Source organism: Protopterus annectens, chromosome 2.part0, assembly GCF_019279795.1.
Source record: "Protopterus annectens isolate FY-2018-M chromosome 2.part0, PAN1.0, whole genome shotgun sequence".
Lineage (NCBI taxonomy): Eukaryota > Metazoa > Chordata > Ceratodontiformes > Protopteridae > Protopterus > Protopterus annectens.
The window spans coordinates 1,946,316,726-1,946,333,013 of NC_056728.1; positions in this window are offsets into that span (position 1 = coordinate 1,946,316,726).

Here is a 16,288-nt window from a genome sequence, read left to right on the forward strand (position 1 = left end):
GGCCAGATGTGGGCCGCCATGTCTATAATGCAGTGTCATTAGGTCATTCCAGTGTATTACATTGCATGCAATGGATAATTTTTCCTAACAAAATGCTGTTAGTACATGTTCAAGTATGAACCAGCAATCATTATGCATGCAAGACCCACATATGCATAGCCAACACAAATATATACCATGAGATATCAAGACAAGAATGCTGTGACATTGTGCCACACAGCAATGACATGTTTCTACATTACAAAACATTTCCTGCACTGTAAGGTCACAGTGACACTGACAGCATAACATATAAAATGGTGGCCTATAGTGTAAATTACTTGACATATACCTTGCAACAATGTCAAGCACGCAGTCTCACAGAAAATGCTTACTTCCATGGTCCATTATATTGAGGGTCAATATCACCAATATTCTCAACTGTAACTGAGGTTATTCAAGTAATGTCAAAATGTTAGCGCTTTCATGCACTAAATGTATGCACTTCTTCAGACAAAATACATTGTTACAAGTGGTTAACCTTTTATACAGACACATACCACGAGACCACTCCCGTTGAAATTTAATTGCTATTAATTAACTAATTAGCTAGCTGTAGCTTACTTTAAAACTATTGCCATCACAAAATATACATATTTTTGCATCGAACATATATTTATTACTTTTTTAAGCTGGTCGTTTTAATGTGAAAAAATATATTTTGTGATGGCAATAGTTTTAAAGTAAGCTACAGCTAGCTAATTAGTTAATTAATAGCAATTAAATTTCAACGGGAGTGGTCTCGTGGTATGTGTCTGTATAAAAGGTTAACCACTTGTAACAATGTATTTTGTCTGAAGAAGTGCATACATTTAGTGCATGAAAGCGCTAACATTTTACATTTCAGTAAAGTAATTCTTTATTTTATCACCTGGACTAGCGTGATTTGTGTTTCCCGCGATTCATTTTTCGAAGTTATTTCATTTGTTCGTTTATTGGATTTATTCAAGTAATGTATCACGTTGACATCCCTTAAATAAAAGATGTTCATTATCAATATATAGTAAAAAGAAGAACAAACAGCATAGATGTATATATATATATATATATATATATATATATATATATATATGGGTCTACTTTCATTAACCGAAAAAACACTTACCCAAATTCCATTTCGCTGAGACGACTTCAACGAAACCTTGAAAAACCGAAGTCACGAAGTACCGAAATTCTTTCAATGGGAAACAAGCCACCTGGCCATCAGGGTGAACTTCTAGTGCGATCTCAGAGCTGGTATATTTAGTTAGGGGGTGCAGGGGCCTCAGCCCCAAATTTGAGTGGGTTTAATTTTTGTGAGCTTTATTATTTTATTCTTGTAGTCAAGTGGTGCATTGAAAGAACCTTGGTGCTTCATGGTTTTAAGGTTTCCTTAAAGTTGTCTGGGTGGAAATGGATTTCGGTAAGTGGTCTTTTGCTTAATGAACATTGACCCATATGTCTATATGTCTATATCTATCTATCTATATATATATATATATATATATATATATATATATATAAATATATATATATATATATATATATATATGTATATATATATATATATATATATATATATATATATATATATATATATATATATATATATATATATATATATATATATATATAAACCTATAGTGGATGGGAGATCATAGGTTTACCCCGGGTATCACGTCTGTGTCACTGTTAGACAGAGGCACAGTATACTAACCTCGAAAAAGGGCATAGCAAAATTATTTTAAAATGGGTGGCGAAAGCGAAACACACTCTGGCTAGGCTTATAAATGCCCTAGGGCAGATAGCCTAGTATGAACCTGTGAAGCACAACTGGACAATCATAACCACATTGACAACATGTGACATTCACAAATTTATGGTATGGTACATACACACACACACACACACACACACACACACACACACACACACACACACACACACACACACCACATGCGCACACACAGACACACACACACACACACGCACACACATTACTGCTCATCAAGTAATGTACACCATCATTATCTATGCATGTAGTATTCTATTATCTATGCATGTAGTATTCTAATCTATGTACCTACACAATTCAAACATGTAATGAGCATTAATTATGTAGCAAGCAGACATAATAGAAGAACATGATAGGCTTTGTGCACAATAATTATAGAAAACAAAATGCAATATTTGTGTTAAAAACACCATCACAGGTCTTTTATACAGAAGTGTAAGATATATTGAACTGAAGCACATGCCAATAATTGTCTGCTAACAGCATTCAGAATGTTGAAACACTAGGCACCATTCAGTAACAGAATAAGCAGGCTATACACAATATAAGCTTTACTGTTAAAGTTCAGTCAGACTCTGCCATAGAATCCTGTGAGGGAAAAGTTAGTTTGTTTTTGATCAAAAGGTTAGTTTATTTTTGCTTTCTTGTAACTTGTATTGTTTCATTGCCTTCTTGTATTTTGAATATTTGGTATATTTTCTTTATACTGATTTTTAATTCCATTTTTAAATTAGGAAATAGATCAAAGCCATGTAGCTTATGAGTCACACAGAAATTAGAACATGTCAATTAAGGTTAATTACCAGTAAACTAAAGTTGGAGCTAGAAGTTAACCTTGTATTTCTGGAGTAAAATAAAATATTTCAGTGCTTTATTGGAAACTCACTAAGACTCTTCTATAGACTATGACGGAAAGATTAGTTTGCTTTTGCTTTCTTTTAATTTGCATTATTTCACCTTCTGTTCTGAATATTGTGGTACATTTTCTTTACACTGTGTTTTAACTATATTCTGCTTTCATTTACAAATTTAAACTAGGAAAGAGACCAAAAAAGTATCTCTTGTGAGTTATACAGAAATTAGAACAGGAATAAGGTTAATTACCTGTAAACTGATGATTGAGTTAGGAACCAAACCATGTATTTAACGGGTAAAATAAAACATTTCATGGCTTTAATAGCAAAGTTCACTCAGACTCTGCCATAGACTCCCATGAGGGAATGGTTAGTTTGTTTTTGATTTTTTGTAATTTGTATTTTTTTAATTCCCTTCTATTTTGGATATTGTGTTGTATTTTTATTAAACTTGGAAAGAAACCAGTGCTGCGTCACTTGTGAGTCACGCACTAATAAGAACAGGTCAAATAAAGTCAACTATCATTAAAATGAGGGTGGAGCTAGGAACTAAACCATATATTTAATGGGTAAAATAAAACATTTCATGGCTTTAGTGGAAACGCCCACTCAGAATCTGCCATAAACTGCTGTGAGGGAAAGGTTAATTGTTTTTGCTTTCTTGTAAGTTGTATTGTTTCATTGCCTTCCATTTTGAATATTGTAGTGTATTTTCTTTATACTGTCAGGACCAGATTCAAGCCTACACTAAGTGCACATGATATGTATTGAAGAACATTCTTATCATATTTTTTGTGGTTTCTAGTCACTCAGAAATATTACACTAAGAATATATGTAGTCTACACTTTGTGCTAACCTTTATGAATCCCTGTCAATATTTAAAGCTCCAAGAAAACTAAAATTAGGATGAAGAAGGTAAGAGTTATGTCTATGTAGTCTGTTCAGTCAGAATGGTTTACACTTAGTGTAGTTGTTATTGAATCCTGGGGTGTGTTTAAATTGTGTTATGCATTCAACTGCATATTTAAACTAGGAAGAAAACCAGAGCTGTGTCACTTTTGAGTCACAAAGAAATTAGAACAGATCAATGAAGATTAATTACCTGTAAAATGAGGGTGGAGCTAGAAACTCAGCCTTGTAGTGAAGGGATAAAATAAAACACTGTGTAGCTTAACTGGAAAGTCACTCAGACTCTGCCATAGACTGCTGTGAGAGAATGATTAGTTTGTTTAATTTCCTTCCTTTTTGAATATTGTAGTATATTTTCTTTGCACTGCGTTTTAATTCTATTCTGCTTTAATTTCCATATTTAAACTAGGAAAGTGACCAGAGCTGTATCTCTTGTATATCAGACAGAAATTAGGTTTTCCCTACCCTTCCACCCTGGTGCTGTTGTGTCTTTAAACTCAACCGTCTCTGTAGTTGCTCAGTCTTTATGCTAATTGACAACATATTTCCTTCCCTCTCTTCTTTCATTAGATATTGTCATTAAGCACAACATTATCATTTTGTGAAGTCAGTCCTCAGCTATTTAAATTTACTGGCCATGCCACTGTATTCCATGGAACCAGAATATTAAGTGCCCACCCCCTTCCAATCTGTCTTGCTGTTTTAAAATTAGTGACTCTTCCCTTAGATTGCTAAAGCTTGAGTCATCTTCCTGCTTAGTGCACACTACAACTCTTAGTATATTAACCCATGTTTCCATCTTACCTTTAAAATCTGCAGCATCTAGTCCAATACCACCAGTTATTGATGAGCCCACATTCTGCCTGTCTGTAGTCATCATAGGACTAGTGCTTCTGTTTTGCTTGTGGCGAGAGAAGGAGTAGAGGCCATTGTTTACTGACTGTCTCTGATTGGGCAGAGATTTTCTGTGTTGAAACTTCCTGATCAGACTGGTTGCTATTCATGGCATCTACCAGGGAAAGGTTTCAACAAGTCTACAAACTTCTGCCTCATCTGGGCAAGACTGTTGATCACCAAAGAATCTGTGATCTGCTTCTCATCTTGGGATTGGTGCTACTGTTTTTCTTCTGGTGAGAGAAGAAACAAAGGGCACTGTATCCCATCAGTGTGAAGCTGTTGTAAAACCAGCACAAGTAGTAGCCAGGTACCAGCCAATAAGGTCAATCCCCTCTTTTCATTATTCTTGAGACAGCTAATTCTTTCTCTTCAGTAAGCACTGCATGCTTAGCTGCTGTCTAAACAACCTTCATATCTCCCTAAGTACTTTATCCATAAATCATCAGGATCTACTTTACTAGTTTCTCCTCAATTGTTAGGCAGTGGAATCACAACATCAATAGGCTGTATAAAAGAAGGAAGAAAATCATAGCAAAAATTAGGAGGTGTGGCACCCTGCAGCATAAAAGTACTCTTGTCAAATTAAACAAATAACTCAGAGGAAAAACAAAGTCTACCAAAGTCAAATTTAAGGTTAATTTGGCCTCCCAGGCCAAGGACAACCACAAGGTATTATTTAGCTATGTCTGCAAACTCAGTGATAATTGTGTGCAAAGCTCATTGTTAATGGAGCCACCTGTATAGAGGTAGAAGATATAGCAAACCTACTGGCAGACAAATTCCAGTCTAACTTTACCCCTCTCTCCCCTTAACCTCCCCTCAGGATATGCAGTCAAATATAACTACCTCTAAAATCACTAGGAAACAAGTCCTCAATGCTCCATCTAAAGCCAAGATCATGCATCAATGGGCCCAGACAATATCCATGATGCTTTCTAAATAACATGAAAAATGACCTATCAGGAGCTCTGACATTGCTATTTAACCACTGCCTCCAAACAAACTACAAACCTAATGAATGGAGAACAGCAACAGTCATACCTCTACACAAAAGTGGTCTGTCTACAGACCCTGGAAACTACAAACCTATAAGTCTCATTAGACTCATTTCCAAAGCCAAGGAAAGAATTATCATGGAAATGATCAATAATGATATAGGAAACCTCTGTAAACTGGACCCAACTCAATTTGGTTTTGTCAAGTACTTTTTTGAGAAGGAGGAGCAGGAAGGCATGCCCGAAGGCAGGAAGAGAGGAGGAAGGTTAGGAGTGTAGTACTGAGGGTAGGAACTTTGAATGTTGGCAGTATAACTGGTATAGGGAGAGAGCTAGCTGATATGATGGAGAGAAGGAAGGTTGATATATTGTGCGTGCAAGAGACCAGATGGAAGGGAAGTAAGGCTAAGTGTATAGGAGGTGGGTTCAAATTGTTCTATCATGGTGTGGATGGCAGAAGAAATGGGGTAGGGGTTATCCTAACGGAACAGTATGCCAGGAGTATTTTGGAGGCAAACAGAGTGTCTGATAGAGTGATGTTTATGAAGCTTGAAATTGATGGTGTAATGATGAATGTTGTTAGTGCATATGCTCCACAAGTTGGGTGTGCGATGGATGAGAAAGAAAAATTTTGGAGTGAGTTGGATGAAGTGGTGGTGAGTGTACCCAAGGGTGAGAGACTAGTGATTGGAGCAGACTTCAATGGGCATGTTGGTGAAGTGAACAGAGGGGATGAGGAAGTGATGGGTAGGTATGGTGTTAAGGAGAGGAATGCAGAAGGTCAGATGATTGTGGATTTCGTGAAAAGGATGGACATGGCTGTGGTGAATACATAATTTAGGAAGAGGGAGGAGCATAGGGTGACATACAAGAGTGGAGGAAGATGCACACTGGTGGATTATATCCTATGTAGGAGGGCCAGCCTGAAGGAGATTGGAGACTGTAAAGTTGTGACTGGGGAAAGTGTAGTTAAGCAGCATAGAATGGTGTTCTGCAGGATGATGTTGGTGATCAAGAAGCGGAGGAGGAGTTTGAAAGCAGTGCCAAGGATTAAATGGTGGAAGTTAAAAAAGGGTGATTGTGAGGTGGAGTTCAGGGAAGAGTCAAGACAGGCACTGGGAGGCAATGAAGAGTTACCAAATAGCTGGGTAACTACAGCAGAGCTAGTAAGGGAGACTGCTAGGAAGGTGTTTGGTGTGACATCTGGACAGAGGAAGGAGGACAAGGAGACATGGTGGTGGAATGAGGAAGTACAGGAAAGTATACAGAGGAAGAGGCTGGTGAAGAAGAAGTGGGATTGTCAAAGAGATGAAGAAAGTAGACATGAGTATAAGGAGATGAGGCGCATGGCAAAGAGAGAGGTGGCGAAGGCTAAGAATAAGGCATATAGAGAGTTGTATGAGAGATTGGACACTAAAGAGGGAGAAAAGGACCTATACCAATTGGCTAGACGGAGGGACAGAGCTGGGAAAGATGTGCAGCAGGTAAGGGTGATATAGGACAGTGAGGGAAACGTACTCACTAGTGAGGAGAGTGTGTTGAGTAGATGGAAAGAGTACTTTGAAGGACTGATGAATGAAGAGAATGAGAGAGAGAGAGAAGGTTGGATGATGTGGGGATAGTGAATCAGGAAGTGAAGCAGATTAGTAAGGAGGAAGTAAGGACAGCTATGAAGAGGATGAAGAATGGAAAGGTTGTTGGCCCAGATGACATACCAGTGGAAGCATGGAGGTGCTTAGGAGAAATGGCAGTGGAATTTTTAACCAGATTGTTTAATGAAATTTTGGAAAGTCAGAGGATGCCTGAGGAGTGGAGAAAAAGTGTTTTGGTACCTATCTTTAAGAATAAGGGTGATGTGCAGAGCTGCAGTAACTACAGAGGGATAAAACTGATCAGTCACAGCTTGAAGTTATGGGAAAGAGTAGTGGATGCTAGGTTAAGAAGGGAGGTGATGATTAGTGATCAGCAGTATGGCTTCATGCCAGAAAAGAGCACTACAGATGCAATATTTGCTCTGAGAATGTTGTTGGAGAAATTCAGAGAAGGTCAGAAGGAGTTTCATTGTGTCTTTGTGGACGTAGAGAAAGCATATGACAGGGTGCCTAGAGAGGAGTTGTGGTATTGTATGAGGAAGTCGGGAGTGGCAGAGAAGTATGTAAGAGCGGTACAGGATATGTACAAGGGTAGTGTGACATTGGTGAGGACTGCGGTGGGAGTGACAGATACATTTAAGGTGGAGGTGGGATTACATCAAGGATCAGCTCTGAGCCCTTTCTTATTTGCAGTGGTGATGGGCAGGTTGACAGATGAGATTAGACAGGAGGCCCCGTGGACTATGATGTTTACAGATGACATTGTGATATGTAGTGAGAGTAGGGACCAGGTTGCGTTGACCCTGGAGAGGTGGAGATATGCTTTAGAGAGGAGAGGAATGAAGGTCAGCAGGGCTAAAACAGAATATATGTGTGTAAATGAGAGGGAGGGTAGAGGAATGGTGAGGATGCAGGGAGTAGAGTTGGTAAAGGTGGATGAGTTTAAGTACTTGGGATCAACAGTTCAGAGTAATGGTGAGTGTGGAAGAGAGGTGAAGAAGAGAGTACAGGCAGGGTGGAATGGGTGGAGAAGAGTGTCAGGAGTGATTTGTGACAGACAGGTACCAATAAGAGTGAAAGGGAAGGTCTACAAGAGGGTAGTGAGACCAGCTATGTTATATGGGTTGGAGATGGTACCATTGACGAAAAGGCAGGGGTCAGAGCTGGATGTGGCAGAGTTAAAGATGTTAAGATTTGCACTGGGTGTGACTAGGATGCACAGGATTAGGAATCAGTATATTAGAGGGTCAGCTCAGGTTGGACAGTTTGGAGACAAAGCAAGAGAGGCAAGATTGCGTTGGTTTGGACATGTGCTGAGGAGGGATGCTGGGTATATTGGGAAAAGGATGCTAAGGATGGAGCTGCCAGGTAAGAGGAAAAAAGGAAGGCCTAAGATAAGGTTTATGGATGTGGTGAGAGAGGACATGCAGGTGGTTGGTGTGAAAGAGCATGATGCAGAGGACAGGAAGAAATGGAAACAGATGATCCACTGTGGCAACCCCTAACGGGAACAGCCGAAAGAAGATGATGATGATGAGCAAAGCAAGGGATGAGGACAAAACAGTTCACACTGCCTACATTGACCTGGCCAAGGCATTTGACACAATACCCACTCAATGGTTCGGTGTAAATTCTTATGTCACCCATTAGATAGCCTGCTGGCTCACAGACAGGATGCAAGAAGTTAGAATTGAGGAGTTCACCTAACAAAAGAGACCAGTTGCAAGAGGTGCTCCCTCAGGGATCATTTTTGGATTGATTCCTTTTTGGGATTTACTTCTCTGAAGTCAAGGCTAATGTCAAGGGTCGCTGGCTGACCAAATTAGCAAATGATTGCAAATTAGGAGCAATCATAGAATCCTCCACCCACCCTAATGTTCTTCAGAAAGGGCTGACACAGTTAAATAATTTGTATTACAACCATGAACTAAAACTAAATGCCAAGAAATGAATAATAGTATCCTTCAGGAAGTCATCCATCCCTGGTAACTGTTATATTGACAACACACCCAAAAGTGTTGACACAGTAGTGAGAGACTTGTGGAAAACCATAGACAGTAATATAGCAATTGTCCACCTCGTATCTACAGTAGTGTGGAAATCATTCTGTTGTGCAACTTATAAACAAAGATATGGAATCTAGGTCCAAGGAGGTCATTGTTCCACTCTATGTAACATTCATCAGACCTCTCATTGAGTTCAGTACCCTCCTTGGTATGAATCTAACCAGGCACATCCAACAATTGGAATGTCCATAGAGGTTCCTCAATAAAAGAATACAGGGCATAAGTTACATGTCTTATGCAGACCATCTCAAAGCCCTCTCCATGTATTCTGTCTCTTACAGGCTGTTGAGGGGAGATCTATGCCTATGTACACACCTATGAACCTATAACACATAGTGATCACCACTGCCAGACATACAAGTGTGCCACCACCTGTCATTCAAAAAGTAATAACAGTGCAGTCAATCCATCTGTGAAACATTCCAGGTGAAAGCACTATGACAATTGCACAGAGATGTCTGTCATTTACACTGTGACTTAAAAAATGCAGTTATCAGACGTACCCTGTTTATGACTCAGAGGGTAATGTTTACATTAAATCATTAATGCCATTCACAAGAAATCAATGACTATTATAGTTACCTTGAAGATGCATTATTGATAGTAAGGCATTAATATCAGCATGCCTGATACTGCCAGTAAAATCAAATTTTAACAATGTTATGAGTTTTTCTGAGGAAATTAATGTTGACAGATATAACACATACCTCTCCGTCTACTGTTCCCCCAGCCTGTGGCTGCACTTAATCAACAGAACTTCATTCTAGGCCTGGTGTCCATCACATGTAAAAAGGAAAAAAAAAAGATGTATTACTGTCATAGATGGAATGTGTCATGTGAATATATGATGTTTTCTATGTACAAAATAACAGCCAAAATAGTGAGCATCACTTGTCCTCTAGCCTTGACATGACATACATGTTTACATTTTGCACATTGGTTATTGTGTGTCACTCTCACTACTGCACACATATAATCAGTACTATATGCAAATTGGAGGAAGTGAAATTCAGTCCTTTGTCTCACATCTACAGTATGTTTGTATTACAGTCCTGACACCTATCTGCCTAGCTAACCTATCTTGGCCATGGTTGTATGGACTGATGTAAGTTATGCAACTCATCTGTATGACTATGCAGGGAAAAATTAACCACATGAATTTATATTTTTAAATTACTTGATGAGTAAAAGGACAGCCCAACTTCCACCATGTGTTCCGCATTTGAAACACAAAAGCATGCAATCCTGGTGGCATGTCAGCACAAAGCTCACAGCAATAAGAAACAGCTGCAACTATTCAGAGTTCAGACTCTCAGATATTGCAACAGAACATGTGGCTGTACTTGACAGAAATAAGTATACAGAAACTCATGCTCATCACTGGTATTTAATACATTAGCATGGAAGTTACTTAGGAGACTAGTCAATATTAAACTAGAATGAATTATGACATAATATCATGACATTCAAAACGTATAGGTAACCTAAATAAGCATTACCAAGTATTTACACATGGAGCTCTGCAGACATAGTTAGGGTGTTTCCAGAAAGTTTGTGGATAACAGAGATGTTCATAGTCATCTGAAATCTAAGCACTATAGGAGTTAATGTACCACGCACGTACTAAACATACTAAATCTGTAAAATCCATACTGTGTAACTGAACAAGCAAGTAGATCTCATACTCTACACAAACCCACATATATCCATGACAATTATTTATTTATTTATACATTTGGCATTTGTTAACTGGATTGGTCTGGCTGAGGAGATGCCCTTTTTCAGCAGAGACCCAAGGAGAAAAGCTCCAGTGCAAAAAATGTATTTTCTTTTACAATCAATTAAAGTATTTAGGCATTCAGTCATGAAAGCGTGTACATACAGCATAACTAGATTAAATTTTATACAATGTTTGTAGAGAAAGTAAATTGAACATAGATATTTATTATGGTTATGTGCCATACCATCACAGATACATCAAAATAATTATTTGAATGGGAAATTGCAAACCTAAGTAAAGAGTAGTGACACATTTCATGCCAGAAAGAATGGTCCTGGCACAAGACAAAAAAAAAGGAGGGGTGTAGAAAGTAAGAGGAGGGAGAGATAGGATGTAGAAGTATAAAGTGAAGACAGGATATAGTGAGAGGGACAGGTGAAAGGCTAGGGAAAATAGAAATAAGATACAGGTAGGAATAGATATCAGTAAACGGGGTAGAAAAGCAGGTAAGGATGAGGCAGAGGAGGGAGGAGGGATGAGGCAGGATGATTCAGAGGAGGCAGAGTTCAAGTTGGATCTTTACAGATGCAGGTCCAGAAGTTAAGCAGATGTTCCTATATAGCGAGTTTGAAGTTGGAAGAGTTTTGGATAGTTCTAATATGGAAAGGAAGTTGGTTCCAAGAGGTGGTAATTGAGTGACCATATAGCATTTTTCCTATAGATTTATTTGGTTTGGCGATTTGAAGGAGGTGTTGGTCAGAGCTACGAAGTTGCCGGTTGGGGACATAGAGAGAGATGAGTGTTGCTATTGATGGACAGGCTGCCGGTTGATGGAGGATAGAATGTGTCAGAAAGAGTTGTAGCAGAAGGAGCTGATTATGAAGTTCTAACCAGCTGAGTTTTTGTAATGAGAGGTAGTTATGTGAGCGATAGGGGAGATTAGTGGCCAATCTAACAATTTTGTTATATGTAAGTTTGAGCTTGGTTGACAAATGTTTTTGGAGCTGAGTGAAGATTGGGGCGACATATAGAAGGGTAGGTAGTAGACAGGCTTGAGCTAAGGACAATTTGGATTCTTGTGTTAAGAATTTTTTTGTTTCTGTATAGCAGTCTTAGTTTTTGGTGTGTTTTCTTGATGCGGTTATTGATGTGGATGTCAAATTTAAGTTTGTCATCTATATAAACCCCGAGAAGTTTAGTAGGAGATTCAACCCTAATGGTTGTGTTGTTTAGAGAAGAGACTGAGAAGGAGGCTTTGAGGTGCTGAAGGGATTTGGGGAGGAAGAGAAATAGTTTTCTTTTATTGGGGTTAAGTAGAAATTGGTTAGTTGTGAGCCATCTTTCAACTGAGTGGAGGATATCTTGAGTGAGTGAGAGTAGGTGGAGTAGACTCTCAGAGGTCATGATGAAGGTGGAGTCATCAGCATATTGTATGAGTGTGGAGTGAGTGCAAGATTGGTAGAGGTTATTTGTAAAGACGTTAAATAACAGTGGGCCCAGGATGGGGCATTGGGGCACATCAATTTGAACGGGGAGGAAATGCAAAGTCACAGAGAGCCATATGACTGATTGAGCTCTATTTGATAGTTAAGAAGAGAACCAGGAGAGAGTAGAGGTGGAGAGATTGAAGGAAGAAAGTTTGGATAGAAGGAGGATGTGGGACACAGTGTCAAAAGCTTTAAAGAGATCAAGGAAGAGGCATGACACTAGCTTGTTATTTTAAGAGATGTAGTGAAAGAGTGAGTAAGGGATAGTAATCCTGTAGATGTGCTATGATGTGGTTGGAAACTGTGTTGTGTTGGGGTGAGGAGATTTTCCTGAATGAGATATGAGATGAGCTGCTTGTGTATACACTTTTCCAGAATCTTAAAACGAGGGAATAGAGTAGCAATATGCCTGAAGCTGGAGGGGTCTGTGGAGACACCTCCTTTATGTAAGGGTATAATATAGGACTTTTTCTAGATTTTAGGGACAAAATTTTCCTGAATTGACCTATTGATAAGTATGGAGACTGGAGAGGCAATAGAGGGGGCTGCAAGTCTGAGGTATAGTGGTGGCAGGTTATCAGCAGAGGGGGAGCAGGGTTTTAGTTTGTAAAGTAGAGATCTGATGATGGATGTGGACACAGGCTTGATTGAGAAAGGAGTTTTGTGGGATGGGGGAGAGAGGTGTTAAGGTAGGTATCCTTGTTTGGTTTAATTAGGTTTTGTATGGAGTCTATGAAGAAGGAGTTCAGAAGAGTGGCAGTTTCAAGTGGAGAGCTTGTAGGGGATGGATTAGGAGGAGATGGATTCCCTGAGTGTAAGGGTTTGTTGATGGTACTCCAGAATTTTTAGGTTTTGCTGAATGAGTTCAGCTAAGAGACAGCACAATGCCTTTCATAATACCGAATTAATGTGGGATGCTTCTATAGCATAATGAAAGAATCCATCTTGTATCAGTAGTATGTATCAGTGTTTAACTGTCTTATAGTTGCATTATGTTTTAAAAAACAACATATGTAAGCCATGCTGACCTGCATTGCTCATAAAATCATGAAAGTGAGTACAATGTGCATGGATTTTATGATAATATACTCTCTAAAATGCAGAGCTTAATAATGCTTGCATGCACTAGTCATTGTTTACACATACAGAGGCATATTGTATGATGCTTCTCCAAATATTACAAATAACAGAGAAATGCTTATCCATGCACAGCCTAACCACTATATGTGTCAGTTAACCATGGCCATGCTATACATGTAAAAAGCTGTACTATATAAGTTAACAAACAAATGTAGGTTACATATACTAACTCCAACATACCTCAGAGAAAATATTCCATGAAATGGCACTCTCAAACTTACTGTATATAAGTCCGGATTTTGTACAGTTCAATCTCCACATTACATCTGCATAAACTCTACTACGTATAAAATAACATACAACGGGATTTGAACCCACACATAGGTTCATAGAGTCATAGGTAGGTACTAGGCTATCAGCCCTGGGGCCTATATAAGCCTAGCCAAAAAAGTTCCCTGGATTTCGCAACCCAAGAAAGTTATTTTCCTGCATCCTGTCTAGCAAAGCCACAAAAGTGATCCCCGGGGTGAATTACTATTTCCCATCCAATTGTCAGGACTTTTCTTAAAGAGGGCTAATGAGGAGCTTTACTTTACATGAATGGGTAGTCTGTTCCAGAGCATGGGAAGTCTCTGGGACAGGAATATATCCGTCCAGCATGTTCTGTTTATTGTGGTGGCAAGGCTTAAGTCCCTGGTGCATGTGGCTTGGAGGGATTGGGGTTTCTTTAAGTATAGCATGTTCAACAGATCTGGGTTTGGCATGGCTTTGTATGTTAGGCAGAGGTCACCTCTGAGTAGGCAATAAGTGATGGTGTAGAGTTGGAGTTTTTTTTAGACAGTCTGTGTATGGCATCTGTTTAAGGCTGGCAATCCTCTTAGTGAGGCATTTCTGTGGCCTTTCTAATTGTTGTAGATGTCTTGTGAAGTACATGCCAAATGGGGAATTGCACTCTATAATGGGTCTGATGATGGATGAGTAGAGAGGAACAATGACCTATTTTTTCTGGAGGTGATCCCCATTGTGATGAGAGGTGCCACGTAGAAGGATTTCCTGACTACTGTGGTGATGTGATTATCAAAGGAGAGACTACTGTCCACCTGTGTCCCAAGGTCTCTTATCACACTACTGCCTATGAAATAGTTCATGGGTACAGTGTTTTCCCCAAAGAGGATGACAATGCACTTCTTGGCATTGAACCTGAGGCCATGACTTTGAAACTAAGCATCAGTCTCAGTGAGGCCCCTTTGTAGAATGTCCACATCATTAGGCAATTCTATTATGGCACCTAGTTTGCAGTCACCTGTGAACTTCATTAGCCAAAGACCTGCTTTATTAGCCTGGACTTCTGAGAAGTAGATGCCAAACAGGAGAGGACCAAGGACTGAGCCCTGTGGTACTCCACTTGTCACTGGTCTGAAGTTGAATTTGGAGTCAGCTACTTTCACTGTGTGGGGTTCTGTCAGTGAGCCAGTTGGCCACCCATCTTGTGACATAGGGATGTATGCCCAGTCTACTGAGTTTATCTATAATTACAGAGTGGTGTTGAAAGCCTTAGTGAGGTCAAGATAGGCTGTGCACCACCTTACCCTCGTCCATGGCTCTGGTGACTACTTCAAAGAGGTCAATCAGGTTTAGGTGACATGACCTACCTTTTACAAACCCAAACTGAGTGTGTCCAGAGTTTAGACGTTATCTATGTCCTTGTTTATAAGCTCCAAGGTGATACATTTCATGGCATTGCAGACCAGGCTCATCACGCTAATGGGGCGGTAGTTGCCGGGGTCCATTGTGGCACCCCCTTTGTGGAGTGGGATAACCATTGCTGTGTACCATTCAGTAGGCACAAAGCCTGAAGTGAGGCTATGATTGAACATGGTACTTAAGTGGGGTGCCAGTTCATTCTGTAGTTTGTACAGAACGCAGCCTAGGATGTTGTCAGGTCCCATGGATGCTGTGTTCTTAGCTTTGGAGAGTGCAGTATTTACTTGTGCAGCCATGATTACAGGGGCTTGGCATTCTTCTGGTATAGTCATGGGCCCTTTGAGGGGTGAGGGGGGGTGAAGTTTGCACTGAACCTATCTGCCAGGATGTTGAAAATATCAGTTGTTTCTGTATATCTAGTGCCATTCTGCTGTAGCTCAGAGCAGATCTGAGTGTCGCCATTGAGAATTTTGACATAGCTGTAGAATGCTTTGTGGTTGTCTTTAGAATCAGTGGCGATTTTATTTTTGTAACGAGATTTGGAGGATTTTATGAGGGATCTCAGCTCCTTACTGAGATTGACCAGGAAGTTCCTGCAATCAAGGGATTTTATTCTTTTTTCCAACAGCTTTTTTCCTTCTGTTGCAGAATTTGTTTATGGCAGGGGACCACCAGATTGGCTTCCTTTTTTTGGAGGATAGCTTCTTGGTTCTGTTGGGGTTGGGATGATCCATGCACTTGTGTATGTGCTTATACAGTGCATTTGTATAGGATTCAGCAGTCATACCACTATTTTCTGTTTCTATGGGTGCCGTGAAGCTTGCCACTTCTGCCTTAAGAAGCATGAAGTTGGCTTTGGAGAAGTTTTTTACAGTGGTTTCCTTAATGGGGGGTAGGGGTGGGATATTGATGTCTAGGGTGATTAGTTCGAGGTCGTATCTGACCAGTGAGGAGTTGACCTCTGGTGTGGAACATCAGTTGCCCATATTGGTAATGACCAGGTCCAGGATATTGCTGCCCCTGGTGGGGGTATGGATAAGCTGATTCAAGGCATTGGAGTTTATAAATTCCAGAAAGCATTAAGCAAATGAGTTAGTACATGAGTAGTTTTCCCAGTTGATGGTGGCGTAGTTGAAATCACTCATTATTAGGCTATTGGGCTGTACCTTA